This window comes from Neoarius graeffei, chromosome 15 (genome assembly GCF_027579695.1).
Source record: "Neoarius graeffei isolate fNeoGra1 chromosome 15, fNeoGra1.pri, whole genome shotgun sequence".
NCBI lineage: Eukaryota > Metazoa > Chordata > Actinopteri > Siluriformes > Ariidae > Neoarius > Neoarius graeffei.
This window is the reverse complement of record NC_083583.1, coordinates 5,391,252-5,397,251: the sequence shown is the minus strand read 5'-3', so window position 1 is coordinate 5,397,251 and position 6,000 is coordinate 5,391,252. Positions and strand designations below refer to the sequence as shown.

The following is a 6,000-nucleotide window of genomic DNA, read 5'->3' as shown; positions in this document are numbered from 1 at the left end:
CTGTGAGCTGTGTGTAGGCGAGTGATGCAATGTGTCAGAAGTCGTGGAAAGCAGCGCGCGCCCTGATCCTTTTCCGGTTTTTTTGGGGCGGGGTTTGACGGTTAAAGCGTGGGCAGGTGAGTGCGCTCGAGATCACAGGAGCTTCCTCCGCTTCCGCCACGACCGTCTTGTACCGCTTGGTGGAGAGCGCGAGCGCCTCGACTCGTGCGTGGGCGTGAGTTCAAGTGCACAGCCGCTTTGTGCATGCGCGCGCGCACGCGCGTGGGTTTGTGTATGAGTGCGTGAGCGTGCACGAGCGCTTAGTCGTCACCCAGCAGCGCACTCCGAGCCGAGTTCAGCGCGCGACTCCCAGCTGTGGGACTCTTCTTCTTCTCCTCAGAGCGAGCACACCGCGAGTATCACTCCGTGAGTATCACTCCGTCACACCGGAGCGAGGAAATGCAGGGGTTGGTTGGTTGGTTGGTTTATTTGTTTGTTTTTGTACTTTTGGTTTTCAGCTCGTGCGTCCGTCGTTGATGTCGAAAACCGTGTGTCGCACGCGCTTCGTTTCGTCGCCTCAGAGGAGAGCGCGCGCGTGAACTCACGGGCATTTTTTGTTGTTGTTGTCGTTTGCGAGCGCGAGCACAAGAAAGCCGCTGATGTGGCGCGAGCGGCGCTCGAGACCCTCCGTGATTTCTGAGGTAAAATCCGTGAAACGGCAGAAGGCGAGTCTCTGACTGAAACCCGCACCGGAACTCCGGATCTCACACACAACCGTCTTTTAACTAAAACATCACACCATTACCACGTTTTGTGGAGCTTTTATTTTCATTTTATGACTTTTGTTTGACACCAAATTCGTGTTGAAGCGGCTGTGACTGAGGACGTCGTGTCAATCTCATCAGTGAGAGGAAAAAACCCATAAAACTAATCTTTTTAGTCAAACTACCAGTGTTTTCATTAACATTTGGACTAAAATTGTTCCACGATATCGTTTAAGCTGTCGATTATCCGTTAAACTCTTCATAAACCATCAATTTCTCGCTCTATAAGCACTGTATGTTGGCATTACGAAACGATATCGCCATAAAAGTTATTTCACGATACTTGGAGTCTTTGATACGATATTTGGTTTCTTAACATGATTACGGTCGGTTAATGTTAATGATTAGAGGGCATTTACGTTATGCAAGGACTTGGCTAGTATTTATTGTATTTCTTTTTAGTTAAGTGGATATCATGACTATTATATCGTGATACTTTGAGTCATCGATACGCAGCGATTATATCGTGATATTTCCGAGTAGTCGATACACGATACGAATCGTGATGATTTTGTTTTGCTGAGGATTTGCTAGCATTATTAGCCTCTATTGAAAACTGTAAATTAAAATGAGAATTAACGCTACGTATTACTAATATTTCTACATTATCATTTATAAGTTGTAAAATATATCTGATTTTTAAAAAAATATTAACATATCCAGATGATTTCAGGTTAATTTTAGCTTTCTGCTTGGTTTGAACATCACACTATAACCACGTTTTGTGGAGCTTTTATTTTCATTTTATGACTTTTGTTTGACACCAAATTCGTGTTGAAGCGGCTGTGACTGAGGACGTCGTGTCAATCTCATCAGTGAGAGGAAAAACCCATAAAACTAATCTTTTTAGTCAAACTACCAGTGTTTTCATTAACATTTGGACTAAAATTGTTCCACGATATCGTTTAAGCTGTCGATTATCCGTTAAACTCTTCATAAACCATCAATTTCTCGCTCTATAAGCACTGTATGTTGGCATGACGAAACGATATCGCCATAAAAGTTATTTCACGATACTTGGAGTCTTTGATACGATATTTGGTTTCTTAACATGATTACGGTCGGTTAATGTTAATGATTAGAGGGCATTTACGTTATGCAAGGACTTGGCTAGTATTTATTGTATTTCTTTTTAGTTAAGTGGATATCATGACTATTATATCGTGATACTTTGAGTCATCGATACGCAGCGATTATATCGTGATATTTCCGAGTAGTCGATACACGATACGAATCGTGATGATTTTGTTTTGCTGAGGATTTGCTAGCATTATTAGCCTCTATTGAAAACTGTAAATTAAAATGAGAATTAACGCTACGTATTACTAATATTTCTACATTATCATTTATAAGTTGTAAAATATATCTGATTTTTAAAAAAATATTAACATATCCAGATGATTTCAGGTTAATTTTAGCTTTCTGCTTGGTTTGAACATCACACTATAACCACGTTTTGTGGAGCTTTTATTTTCATTTTATGACTTTTGTTTGACACCAAATTCGTGTTGAAGCGGCTGTGACTGAGGACGTCGTGTCAATCTCATCAGTGAGAGGAAAAAACCCATAAAACTAATCTTTTTAGTCAAACTACCAGTGTTTTCATTAACATTTGGACTAAAATTGTTCCACGATATCGTTTAAGCTGTCGATTATCCGTTAAACTCTTCATAAACCATCAATTTCTCGCTCTATAAGCACTGTATGTTGGCATGACGAAACGATATCGCCATAAAAGTTATTTCACGATACTTGGAGTCTTTGATACGATATTTGGTTTCTTAACATGATTACGGTCGGTTAATGTTAATGATTAGAGGGCATTTACGTTATGCAAGGACTTGGCTAGTATTTATTGTATTTCTTTTTAGTTAAGTGGATATCATGACTATTATATCATGATACTTTGAGTCATCGATACGCAGCGATTATATCGTGATATTTCCGAGTAGTCGATACACGATACGAATCGTGATGATTTTGTTTTGCTGAGGATTTGCTAGCATTATTAGCCTTTATTGAAAACTGTAAATTAAAATGAGAATTAACGCTACGTATTACTAATATTTCTACATTATCATTTATAAGTTGTAAAATATATCTGATTTTTAAAAAAATATTAACATATCCAGATGATTTCAGGTTAATTTTAGCTTTCTGCTTGGTTTGAACATCACACTATAACCACGTTTTGTGGAGCTTTTATTTTCATTTTATGACTTTTGTTTGACGCCAAATTCGTGTTGAAGCGGCTGTGACTGAGGACGTCGTGTCAATCTCATCAGTGAGAGGAAAAAACCCATAAAACTAATCTTTTTAGTCAAACTACCAGTGTTTTCATTAACATTTGGACTAAAATTGTTCCACGATATCGTTTAAGCTGTCGATTATCCGTTAAACTCTTCATAAACCATCAATTTCTCGCTCTATAAGCACTGTATGTTGGCATGACGAAACGATATCGCCATAAAAGTTATTTCACGATACTTGGAGTCTTTGATACGATATTTGGTTTCTTAACATGATTACGGTCGGTTAATGTTAATGATTAGAGGGCATTTACGTTATGCAAGGACTTGGCTAGTATTTATTGTATTTCTTTTTAGTTAAGTGGATATCATGACTATTATATCATGATACTTTGAGTCATCGATACACAGCGATTATATCGTGATATTTCCGAGTAGTCGATACACGATACGAATCGTGATGATTTTGTTTTGCTGAGGATTTGCTAGCATTATTAGCCTCTATTGAAAACTGTAAATTAAAATGAGAATTAACGCTACGTATTACTAATATTTCTACATTATCATTTATAAGTTGTAAAATATATCTGATTTTTAAAAAAATATTAACATATCCAGATGATTTCAGGTTAATTTTAGCTTTCTGCTTGGTTTGAACATCACACTATAACCACGTTTTGTGGAGCTTTTATTTTCATTTTATGACTTTTGTTTGACACCAAATTCGTGTTGAAGCGGCTGTGACTGAGGACGTCGTGTCAATCTCATCAGTGAGAGGAAAAAACCCATAAAACTAATCTTTTTAGTCAAACTACCAGTGTTTTCATTAACATTTGGACTAAAATTGTTCCACGATATCGTTTAAGCTGTCGATTATCCGTTAAACTCTTCATAAACCATCAATTTCTCGCTCTATAAGCACTGTATGTTGGCATGACGAAACGATATCGCCATAAAAGTTATTTCACGATACTTGGAGTCTTTGATACGATATTTGGTTTCTTAACATGATTACGGTCGGTTAATGTTAATGATTAGAGGGCATTTACGTTATGCAAGGACTTGGCTAGTATTTATTGTATTTCTTTTTAGTTAAGTGGATATCATGACTATTATATCATGATACTTTGAGTCATCGATACGCAGCGATTATATCGTGATATTTCCGAGTAGTCGATACACGATACGAATCGTGATGATTTTGTTTTGCTGAGGATTTGCTAGCATTATTAGCCTCTATTGAAAACTGTAAATTAAAATGAGAATTAACGCTACGTATTACTAATATTTCTACATTATCATTTATAAGTTGTAAAATATATCTGATTTTTAAAAAAATATTAACATATCCAGATGATTTCAGGTTAATTTTAGCTTTCTGCTTGGTTTGAACATCACACTATAACCACGTTTTGTGGAGCTTTTATTTTCATTTTATGACTTTTGTTTGACACCAAATTCGTGTTGAAGCGGCTGTGACTGAGGACGTCGTGTCAATCTCATCAGTGAGAGGAAAAAACCCATAAAACTAATCTTTTTAGTCAAACTACCAGTGTTTTCATTAACATTTGGACTAAAATTGTTCCACGATATCGTTTAAGCTGTCGATTATCCGTTAAACTCTTCATAAACCATCAATTTCTCGCTCTATAAGCACTGTATGTTGGCATGACGAAACGATATCGCCATAAAAGTTATTTCACGATACTTGGAGTCTTTGATACGATATTTGGTTTCTTAACATGATTACGGTCGGTTAATGTTAATGATTAGAGGGCATTTACGTTATGCAAGGACTTGGCTAGTATTTATTGTATTTCTTTTTAGTTAAGTGGATATCATGACTATTATATCGTGATACTTTGAGTCATCGATACGCAGCGATTATATCGTGATATTTCCGAGTAGTCGATACACGATACGAATCGTGATGATTTTGTTTTGCTGAGGATTTGCTAGCATTATTAGCCTCTATTGAAAACTGTAAATTAAAATGAGAATTAACGCTACGTATTACTAATATTTCTACATTATCATTTATAAGTTGTAAAATATATCTGATTTTTAAAAAAATATTAACATATCCAGATGATTTCAGGTTAATTTTAGCTTTCTGCTTGGTTTGAACATCACACTATAACCACGTTTTGTGGAGCTTTTATTTTCATTTTATGACTTTTGTTTGACACCAAATTCGTGTTGAAGCAGCTGTGACTGAGGACGTCGTGTCAATCTCATCAGTGAGAGGAAAAACCCATAAAACTAATCTTTTTAGTCAAACTACCAGTGTTTTCATTAACATTTGGACTAAAATTGTTCCACGATATCGTTTAAGCTGTCGATTATCCGTTAAACTCTTCATAAACCATCAATTTCTCGCTCTATAAGCACTGTATGTTGGCATGACGAAACGATATCGCCATAAAAGTTATTTCACGATACTTGGAGTCTTTGATACGATATTTGGTTTCTTAACATGATTACGGTCGGTTAATGTTAATGATTAGAGGGCATTTACGTTATGCAAGGACTTGGCTAGTATTTATTGTATTTCTTTTTAGTTAAGTGGATATCATGACTATTATATCGTGATACTTTGAGTCATCGATACGCAGCGATTATATCGTGATATTTCCGAGTAGTCGATACACGATACGAATCGTGATGATTTTGTTTTGCTGAGGATTTGCTAGCATTATTAGCCTCTATTGAAAACTGTAAATTAAAATGAGAATTAACGCTACGTATTACTAATATTTCTACATTATCATTTATAAGTTGTAAAATATATCTGATTTTTAAAAAAATATTAACATATCCAGATGATTTCAGGTTAATTTTAGCTTTCTGCTTGGTTTGAACATCACACTGTAACCACGTTTTGTGGAGCTTTTATTTTCATTTTATGACTTTTGTTTGACACCAAATTCATGTTGAAGCAGCTGTGA

At 36.0% G+C, this 6,000-nt stretch overlaps 1 protein-coding gene across 3 annotated transcripts in view; it reads left to right on the top strand.

Moving 5' to 3' along the window:
- Positions 1-289: 289 nt before the first annotated feature.
- cd82a (CD82 molecule a) overlaps positions 290-6,000 on the top strand; it is a 67,785-nt gene continuing 62,074 nt past the window's right edge. Inside the window, exon 1 of one of the 3 annotated variants that reach the window (XM_060940793.1) lies at positions 290-405. The gene's annotated coding sequence lies outside the window, so the exon portion shown is untranslated. Of the gene's footprint in view, positions 420-549; positions 681-6,000 lie in introns of those variants that run through there. The other 2 variants (XM_060940795.1, XM_060940794.1) reach the window with 2 other exon arrangements.